At 41.9% G+C, this 10,597-nt stretch overlaps 1 pseudogene; it reads right to left on the minus strand.

The window, feature by feature from the left end:
- Window positions 1-209: 209 nt before the first annotated feature.
- LOC120361586 (selenoprotein K-like) lies at window positions 210-4,922 on the minus strand (annotated as a pseudogene).
- Between the last annotated feature and the right edge of the window lie 5,675 nt (window positions 4,923-10,597).

Raw genomic sequence — 10,597 nt, forward strand, 5'->3', positions numbered from 1 at the left:
AACTCAAAATGTCTGTGATTGTATGGCTCTGGGGAAAGTTTACTTTTTACTTGAACTCAAGCATGTATGTAATGGCTCTGTGTGCTTGGTGCCACTGGAAACACACAAAGGTCTGCACTCATTCCTGCGCTCAAAGGTGCACGGTCAGGTTGGAGGGACAGTGTCAAGTTCACAATCTGAAGGCAGAACCTTGCAGAATATCAGAGTGTCTAAATGTTCAGTACAGAGGGTGGTCTGGGGTTATGCTGACAGGTGTCACAGAAGGGGAGGGGCTTGAAAAAGGTCCCAGCGGACGGGGAAGAGCTGGAGAGGAGGGTCCACTTCAGGAGGAAGGGGCTGATGATGGAGCCTGTGAGAGAAGCAGACGTGGTCAGTGCACAGCTGACACTTCTCACACCTTTCATTTACAGCCTTGGAGTCTTCAGTGGGCTTTGTAGTGCTCTGGTTTCCTTAGCTGAAACCAATGAGGAAGGTGGGATGGGGCTGGCCTGAGAATTTGCTAAAATGCCGAGTCATGTCCTATGGTGAAAGGGAAAGAACTCCTTGTCTATCTTGAACTCCTTTAAATATTTGGGGTTCACTGGATGAGTCAAAGATGACTTAGCTGCTCAGAAGGAGGAATGGAATAGGGGTTAAGCCCTTGGATCAAAGGTGCCCAACTGTTTATAGCCTCAGATTTCAACTCTATTTTGTACATATTTTGGCTGCAAGTAACTTAAAACCCAATTACCAATGACTTACAAGAAAAATCATCTTATATGTTGAAAATGCTGAGGTAGTTCTGATCTTAATTGGTTAATCATGGGTTTAGCAAAAACATCAATGCCCTACTTCTTTCTGTTATTTTGTTTGCTGTTTTCTACATGTTGGTTATCATCTTTGGCTGAGTCTCCTTATGGTTCCCAGAAGACTCTGGCAATTCCAGGCTTCAAATGTGACACTTAGAGGCAGAAAAAAGGCCTACTTTCCTTGCTTTTAAGAGTAAGAAAATATGCCCAGGCATGGTGGCTCACACCTGTAATCCCAGCACTTTGGGAGGCTAAGGTTAGTGATCACCTAAGGTCAGGATTTCGAGACTAGTCTGGCTAATATGGTGAAAGCCTGTCTCTACTAAAAATACAGAAATTAGCCAGGTGCGGTGGTGCCTGCCTGTAATGCCAGCTACTTGGGAGGCTGAGGCAGGAGAATCGCTTGAACCCAGGAGGTGGAGGTTGCAGTGAGCAGAGATTGCACCATTGTACTAAGAAGAAAAAAAGTAAGAAAATATTTCCTGATGCTCCTTTGGTTCTGGAGAGACTCAGACCTCTCTCCCTGTTTTATTTTCCAGGTTATATCACAAACCCATTCCTAAATCAATCACTGGACAGGCGAATTACCATGGAGGGAGCCCATTTCACCTGAGGCACGTAGATGCATGATATACTTGAACAAAATCAGGGTTTGTTGTCATGAGAGAGAAGGAGGCCATGTTTTCTCCTTAGGATGCCAAGTTCTTCAGGTATAATGGAGACCAGGGGAGAGATGACCTGGCCAGTACTATTTGCCTTACCTTAGCTGGGGGCCCTGGTCAGGATATGCTGGATGTGCTGGGGTAGCTGCACTGGTTCCATGGTGGGGACTGAGATTCTCACTGGAGTAGCAGGTTGTGGGTTCAACCAGATGCCCTTTAAGGCAACTTAACAATCCTTACCATGAGCCTGGTATTGTGCTAGGCCTATAGCACAGTATTTCTTCCAATCTTCATCTCAAATCTGCGAGTGAAGAATTATTATTCCTATCTTCAGGTAAAGGATTAAAATTATGTAAGTTACCGAGGTCAAAAGTGAGAGTGGGAACCTGAAATCCGGTTAGACTGTGTGTAACGTAAGTGTTTGTCCAGTGTATGTCTCACTATGTCTTTCTCCCAACTTAAAAGCTTCCATGAGTCTGGAACAAGCCTGAAAGTGTGACTTGGATCTGTACTTATCAAACTGTCTTTGGCTAAGAGCCAGAAATTTAAAAATTGTAATCTATATGGATCAATGATTTTTTTTTGTAAAATATATAAAAAAAAGAAGTACCAGGGAAATTATAATAAAGATATACAAAACACAAGCCCTGTTTTAAATTATTCATTTTCGCGCACGCGCGTGTGCACACACACACACACACACACACACACACATGCGAGCATGCATGCATGCACAAATAATCTGTCAAATTGCTGTAAGGTTTCCCAAACTCTTAACTTCTGGACTTACTTTGTCACAAACTGGCGACAAACAGATCATGGAGCAGCACTGGTCTTCAGCCCACACTGAGTAGCACTGATTCAGACAGCTTTCTTCCTCTGTCCTCTTCCCTGACTGCAACTAAGGATATTCAATGATTGGATGCCTCTGCTGAGGTGGCGGTGGGACAATTACTGGTTGTAATGTTAAGGCAAACATCGGAGGAAGAGATTCGATTTTGCACTGTAGTTGACAAGCCCATACAATCCTTTCCATACATGTTCTCAAGGTAAACAATGACTAGTCCTCAAGTAGGAGGACTTGACTGCACCGTTTGTGACACATCCTAGATTCACCCCATAGCTGGGGTGACCATCTGTGTCTGCTAAGAGAGGGACCTGCCCAAGTTATGCTCCTACTCTCTGAAAGACTCGGGAAGTAGGGACACTATCTTTCTTCATGAATGCATTTCAAAGAGATGGCTCCCAGGTACTTGAGAAAGACATTCCTGAAGGGAAGAAAGCTGGCAAGAGGCTTATTTGCCTTTTTAAAAAATTTACATAATTTCGAACAGGTAGAGAAATAACTTAAAACTTACAGGTTTTCTAAAGTAAATGCTCACAGGGAAAATTAAGCCTCTTTTTTGAACTTTTAAGTTCAGAGGTACAAGTGCAGGTGTGTTACATAGGTACACCTGTGTCACGGGGTCTGCTGCACGGATGAGTTCATCACCCAGATGTTAAAGCCTATTAATTATTTTTCCTGATCCTCTCCTTCCTCCCACCCTCCACCCTCCACCCTCCAGGACGTCTATTTTCATCAAGAGATTAATATTAGACACGAGGAAATGTCGTGGACCGTCCGGACGGGTAGGCACGTCTGCCCGGGGGTCTCTCGACCTGCAAGAGGGTCCCAATACCTGGAAGAGGGAGTGCGCCTGAGAAAATAATAAAGACAGAGAGAGAGAAAGCGAGGCGTCTGGAGGGCTGATAGGCTGTGCCTAAACAGCAAATTTTATTTTTCAAATGCCAGGAATAAATACACTTTCTTGGCTCTGGTTTACGTCATAGCAAGAGGAATGTAAATGTATGCCTCACATGGCCTATACAATAGAGACATCAGATACACAATGGTTGCAAGAGGAAATGCAAATGTATACCTTACATGGCCTATACAATTGAAAAGTCAGATACACAATCAGTGGTTGTAAAAAGTAACAGAATTTCCTGTAATCACAAAGCTTGTTTGCATCCAGACATTATTCCTCCTGGCTGCAGGTATCTCCGGTTTGATCTTGTTTTAGAACTGAGATGTGAAAAGTTTTTTGGTTTTGCTCATCAGAATATCCTTTGACCGGATTCTCCTTTGTCTACTCCTAACTCAACTTAACTCAATTTTCCCATTCAGGAATCTCTGAGTCAGGAATCAAAGCCATCCCTTATGGTGGCATTTGCTTTGCAAATATCGACAGTTAAACCATTAGGCAGTCAGGTAAGTAAAGAAAAGGTTAAAACTTATTCTTAAAAGAGAGTCATAAAAAAGGTTAAAAAGCAGGAACTTGTTGCTGGTAGGGGGTCACTCGGTCTAGCAGCAACGCATAGTTTTAGGCCCAAACGATATTGTGGTTAATATTAGAAACTGATCAATCATCTTTCAGTTCCTATATTCCGGATAGCTCGACTGCCTCCAGTAGGAAACTGTGTTTGGGATCAAACTCACCGTATAGTGAGACTCACGCCTTTTAGGGGTCTCACACGGGAGTGTTCCCCACAAGGAAACAATTTTCTTTTCTTTTAGTTTTCCTTTCTTCCTTCCTTTCTTCCTTTTTCCTTCCTTTTCCCTCCCTCCCTCCCTCCCTCCCTCCCTCTCTCTCTCCCTTCTTTCTTTCTTTTCCTTTTCCTTCTTTTTTTTTAAAGATTCATGAGATAAATGTATTAAAGATACAAATTAATTCAAGAGCACAGATACAATATGCATATTACCGAAATAAATACAATGTGATTTATGAGAACAAGTTACCAATGAACAGTATTTCACAAGTTGAAAAGGTGACGCTCCCAGTGCTAAATACACAGCCCTTTATTTTCTTCAGATTCAGTTTTTTTTTGTGAATTTAACATAAAGAGGAGGAGTCCATTCTGCAACCTAAAAAATTTACTTATTAAAATTATATCAATACTTTAATAAACTATAAAAAAAGGTAGTGAGACAAACGTGCATTTATGGAACTGCATGCCAGTTAGGCCAGTTCCCGGTAGAGGGAATTCCCAGCATGAGCTCATTCATCTGTGAGGACACAGAGCAGTCCTTATTTAGACACACACATTTATCTACTGCTCAGCATGGTCAGCTTTCCACTTCTTGCTGGTTTTCTTTTGCTATGAATGTGCATGTCCAGTTGTCTGCTTCCTAGAGCAGACATTTACCTTCCTCATCTACCAGCATGGGAGGAGGACTGGGGCCTCGCAGATGATTGATTCTATCCATTCTTCGGGGCGGTTTCCCAGTGGCTCTCTTCCATCAGCATATCGGGAATCAGATGAGTTTCCATAGCTTCTTTTTTTTTTTTTTTTTCACATCTTGCTGAAGCAGAGCTTTGAAAAACGAAACCACAAACTCAGCTATTCCCCAAAAGAAGTTTGTTATCAAAGATAATCTCCATGGAGACTGACTCCGGCTGTCCAACACTAGTCAGTTGGAGATAGAAACCATCTTGCCCCACTTCCCCACTTTGGAGCGGCGCCTGGCCCCTCTCGATTTCCGTATCTCCTTCCCTTTCTCTTTCCTTTTTTTCAAGGTCTCAGCTCTGTCACCCAGGCTGGAGTGCAGTGACATGATCACGACTCACTGCAATCTCAAACTCCTGGGCTCAAGACATCCTCCCACCTCTCAAGTAGTTGGGTTTACAGGCATGCACCACCAGGCCTAGCTAATTTTTTGTATTTTTTTGTAGAGATGCGGTTTTGCTATGTTGCTTGGGCTGGTCTTGAACTCCTGAACTCAAGCGATCCACCTGCCATGGCCTCCAAAAGTGCTGGGAATACAGGTGTGAACCACCATGCCCAGCCCCCTAGGAAACAGTTTCTTGATGGTGATTTTTTATCTTTTTGCTGTGTAAGAAAGAGATTGAGCTCCATGGTAACAGGTGAGACAGAAGAGACTCAAGGAACTAAGAACCTGTGCCCTGAAGGAAAGGTCTGTTTTGGAGAATTGCTGGAGGTTCCCCATTGGATGTGTCATTAAATGGTGATTCATCCTGGCCAAAAATAAAAGCATCTTGAGTGACTCTAAGGTTGTGTGTGGTTTATGCTTGGACATGTGTTACTTTTATGACATAAAAGTGACTTCAATCTGGTAAGATATATTTATAAACATAGAGGTCTTTTCATGTATTAGGAAATTCCAACTGTGCTAGAGAGTCTTCCCAAGAAATCTAGATCTATTCTCCTCTAAGGTTTAGGAAATCTACTCCAGGCATGGTGGCTTACTCCTGTAGGAGAGGAGGCTGTGGCAAGAGGATGGAATGCCCAGATGAAGGGATTTTTGGAAGTGTGTCATTTTGAGGAATAACAAAATCCAGACTCTAATCATTAGAGTAAATGGCTGAGTAGAGGGAAAGATAAGGTCATTGGAAATATAAAAGTCACAGAATTGAAAAGTCACATTTGGGTAATTCATCCATAATGATACTGAAGCCCACCAGACTCGTGGCAGTAGAAGGGAGATCAGTAGAAGACAGTAGAAGGCAGTAGAAGGAAAAATATAAGTGTTCAAGTCATTTGGATTGAAGAAGAGAGGGAGAAGATATTTGAGCATCCTGGAGTTTCCGATAGATTCCAGTTTCCATAGGTGTAGTATTCTCGGAGTTTCATATTCTAGACAAATGATTATTCTAGATTTCCTAAAACTTCTTTTTTTGACAGTCTTACCCTGTCACCCAGGCTGGAGTGTAGCGGCTCATTCCAACCTCTGCCTCCCAGGTTCAAGCAGTTCTCATGCCTCAGCCTCCCAAGTAGCTGGGATTACAGGTGCATACCACCATGCCTGACTAATTTTTCTATTTTTAGTAGAGACGGGGTTTCACCATTTGGCCAGGCTGGTCTCAAACTCCTGGTGTCAAGTGATCCACCCGCCTCAGCCTCCCAAAGTGCTGGGATTATGGGCGTGAGCCACGGCACCCAGCAATTTAGCATAATTCTTAAGGGTCCTAGGGTTTTTAGAACAGTAAATGCACTTCGGCTTCAACTTAAGGTCACCAGCCTCATTAGCCCCTAATAAGAGAGTAAACCTGTCCTTTGAAGCTTTGAAGATAGACATTGACTTCTTTCTAGCTATGAAAGCCCCAGATGACATTTTCTTCCAATATAAGAATGTTTTATCTACATTGAAAATCTATTCTTTAATGTAACCGATTTTATCCATGATCTTGGCTAGATCTTCCGGTTAATTTGCTGCAGATTCTAGATTAGCTGTTTCACGTTGTACTTTTACATTAAGAAGATGGCTCTTTTTTCTTTCCTTAAACCTCATGAACCAACTACTCACAGCTTCCAACTTTTCCTCTGCAGCTTCTTCTAATCCAGAGCAAGGACCTTGAATTGAAGAGGGTGAGGGCCTTACTCTAAATTGTGCTTCGACTTAAGGGAGTGTTGTCGTTGGTTTCATCTATCCAGACCACTCAAACTTTCTCTATATCAGCAATAAGGCTGTTTCACTGACATCCTCTGTGTATTCAGTGGAATAGCGCTTTTAATTTCCTTCAAAAACTTTCCCTTCACATTTACAGCTTGGCTGTTTGGTACAAAAGCCCTAGCTTTTGGCCTGTCTCAGCTTTCAACATGCCTTCTTCACTAAGGTTAATCATCTCTGGCTTTTAATTTAAAGAGAGATGTGGGAGTCCTCCTTCTCCTTGAACACTTAGGGACCATTGTAGGGTTATTAACTGGCCTAATTTTAATATTGTTACATCTCAGGTAACAGAGAGGTCCTAGGAGGAGAGAGATGGAGGAGCAGGCAGTTGGTGGAGCAGTCAGAGCACACACAACATAAATGAAATGTGAAATTACTTGTCTAAACCCCATGGAGGGAAACAAACAATTCCTCTTTCCCCTAAAATAATGCTACAAAAGCAATTAGACTTAGTCTAGACAAGACAGAAGATGTATAAGTGAAACATTAGAAGAACCTTAAATGAAGAGTGAATTGTAGTTGTTGGTGAAAAATAAGATTAATTTTATATTTGCTACCATAATGTTTTTGTGTGTAACTTATAGCAATAATGTTATCAAAAGCTTACAAAGTCAAAAAATAGATTCACTTTTTAAAAGATTTTTTTTTTTTTACTTTTAGAGAAAATTGACTTTAAATTGAGTGAAACTGCACGTGACATATGAAGAAAAGTGACAGTTTAATACAATATAAGAAAATCAGAGCAAGCAGAAGAACTCTGCATAACTTTGAAGGCAAAAATTCATGCACAAATAATCCTCAAACTAATTTCAATATAACGTATTTTCTGTTTATTATAGAAGCCATAATCTCAACTATAGAGAGATTTGAACAAATTGGTAACTTTAAAATAATTTAAGATGTATTGTATGGTTCTAGATATTGCTTTAAGAGATAAAAGTTACAATATAAGCGATAGCAATTTATAGGATGAAATTAAAACATTTTATGTTTTCAGCAAGGAAAAAGAACACACATGACACTGATCAATTAAGTTCTCTCTCTTATATGGGCACAGTTTGTGGTGCCCCCAAACAACTACAATATTAGCATTAAAGATCACTGATCACAGGACACCCCAACAGATTTAATAATCACGAACACTTTGAAATATTCTGAGAATTACCAAAATGTGACACAGAGACACAAAGTGAGCACATGCTGTTGGAAAAATCGTGTCGAGAGACTTGCTCGTCATGGAATGCCACGAACCTTCAATTGGTTAAAAAAACAAACAAACCCTGCATTATCTACAAAGCACAATAGATAAAGTGAAGTGCAATAAAATGAGGTATGCCTGTACTTTCAATTTCTTCTCCTTGTCCTTTTGTCATGCTCACGGGGCAAAACAATTCTGCCTTCTATGTGTTGCTCCCCAGGCTGCCAAAAGAATCCTGAAAGAAATGATACAGTCTGGTAGACCATTTCAATTCATCATCACCTACCTCAACTGAGCTCAACACTGCCTGGGAATCTACCACATTTCTCTAGAGTTGTTTATCTTTCCTATCTCTGCAAACATCATTTCAAATATTCGTTTCTTTCCTCAAACCACTCTGCATTCTCTCCTCCTTATTCATTCTTTTAAGGGTAAATATAAGCCATCTGATGAAATTAACCTCAACTTCCTGCCAACGATTCTTCAAAGCAACCTGCTTCTGTACCCACCGTCTCTACTTTCTTCCTGTTATTATTCAGTGGAGGTGCCCTCTTGATTTCAAAGGTAGTTCTTTCCTCTGCCTGCATCCCACCCCGTCCTGCTTTCTGAGTAACCTGATTTCATCAGTTCTCCCATCTCACTCTTCTGTCTTCAACTTTTTTCTCCTCTCCCAGCCCAATATCTTGAAAGAGGTGTCCACGCTCTATTATTATTATTATGACTCGAGATGCAGTCCTGCTCTATCATCCAGGCTGGAGTGCAGTGGCACGACCTTGGCTCACTGCAACCTCCACCTCCCTGGTTCAAGCAATTCTCCTTCTTTAGCTTCCTGAGTAGCTGAGATTACAGGCATGCACCACCATGCCCGGCTAATTTTTGTATTTTTAGTAGAGATGGGGTTTCACCAGGTTGGCCAGGCTGGTCTTGAACTCCTGACCTCAGGTGATCTGCCCACCTTGGCCTCCCAAAGTGCTGGGATTGTAGGCATGAGCCACCATGCCGGGCCCCCATTTTTTCACCTCCCATTTCATGTGCAACCATCCATCTTCCATCTCTACCGCTCCCTGCTCTTCTTGATAAAGTCAACAGCACTTCCATTTGCTCCATGCAGTAGGGGCTCTTTTGTCTTGATTTTACTTGACTTTTTGATAGCATTTGATCCAGCTGACAATTCTCTTCCTCAAAATGCTTTCTTTCCTTGTCCTCAGGGATGCCACTGTCTCCTGGTGTTTCCTTGCATTGCTCAGGCCACTCTTTAGTGTGTTCCTTTGACAGCCTCTCCTGCCCTGACTTATGAATATCTGGGTTCTTCAGAGCTTGGTTCTGGGCTCTCTTCTCTTCCATGCTGCACTCTTTTCCCTGGGTAATCTTATCCACTCCCATGAATTTACTCATCATCTTTGTATCAATGATCCCCACATAGTGATCCTCGCACTAGATCTTGATGACCATCTGACCACGTGTATATTTTCACTTAGAGTCTCAGAGGCACCTCCAACTCAGCAGGGCCAGTGTAGACCAGATCACCTTCTCCTTCAAACCTGCTACTTCTCCACTCAGGCCAGAGGTGAGGGTTCATCTTGGCCATCACCATTCTCACCATTCTGACCTAAATAATTGCAGACTGTTTGAAACCTTGTGCTTCTCTCAATTCCTGTTTATTACCACTTTAGTGCAGACCACAGTTTCTTCCTGTCTGGACTGGAAGCAAATGGCCCCTAAAGGGTCTCCTACAGAAGATATATGCTCTCCTTTCTGCTTAATAGATTTCAATGTCTTCCCTTTACTCTTAAAGTCTAATTTTTATTTATTTATTTATTTTTTACCATGGCGTACCATCCCTGAATGATCAGACCCCTGCCTGCTTCTTTAAGCTCATCTTAAATCTCTTCCCATGAGATATAATATCCGTTACTTGCTGTGATTCATCTTTTAGTTTCTCAAACAGTTTAAGATTATTCTCGCCTCAGGGCCTCAGAACATGAGATGGGTTGGAGAAGTCAGAGGGCTGTGAAGAGAGTCCAGGGTCCAGCTGGGTTATGAATTGATACAAATTTATCTTTGTTGCAGAGATGAACCCTTCCTCCCCCATTCTTTGCTGTTCTAAGGGGTCTTTAAATCTGCAAAATGCTCTGCTTCTTACCACCTCTCTCTTCGTTGGGCCAACTCCTGCTCAGCCTTCATGTCTAGTTGAATGTCACCACCTCATGAAAGCCTCCCCTAGCCCTGAGTCTAGGTTAGTTGCTTTCTTAAATGTTTTACTTCTGATTAATAGAAATCATCACGATTATAATAGAATTATATAGTTAACTTTATAATGTCTGTTTCCTCAACTAGCTACTAAATCCATGTAGCTGGAGCCAGGCTCCAGGTGGGAGGCTGAGGCAGGAGGATCACTTGCACCCAGGAGTTTGAATCTGGCCTGGTCAACATAGTGAGACCCTCATCTCTATTTAAAAAATTAAATGAAATCCATAAGGTCAAAGATCACGCCTGTCTT

Source organism: Saimiri boliviensis, chromosome 14, assembly GCF_048565385.1.
Source record: "Saimiri boliviensis isolate mSaiBol1 chromosome 14, mSaiBol1.pri, whole genome shotgun sequence".
Lineage (NCBI taxonomy): Eukaryota > Metazoa > Chordata > Mammalia > Primates > Cebidae > Saimiri > Saimiri boliviensis.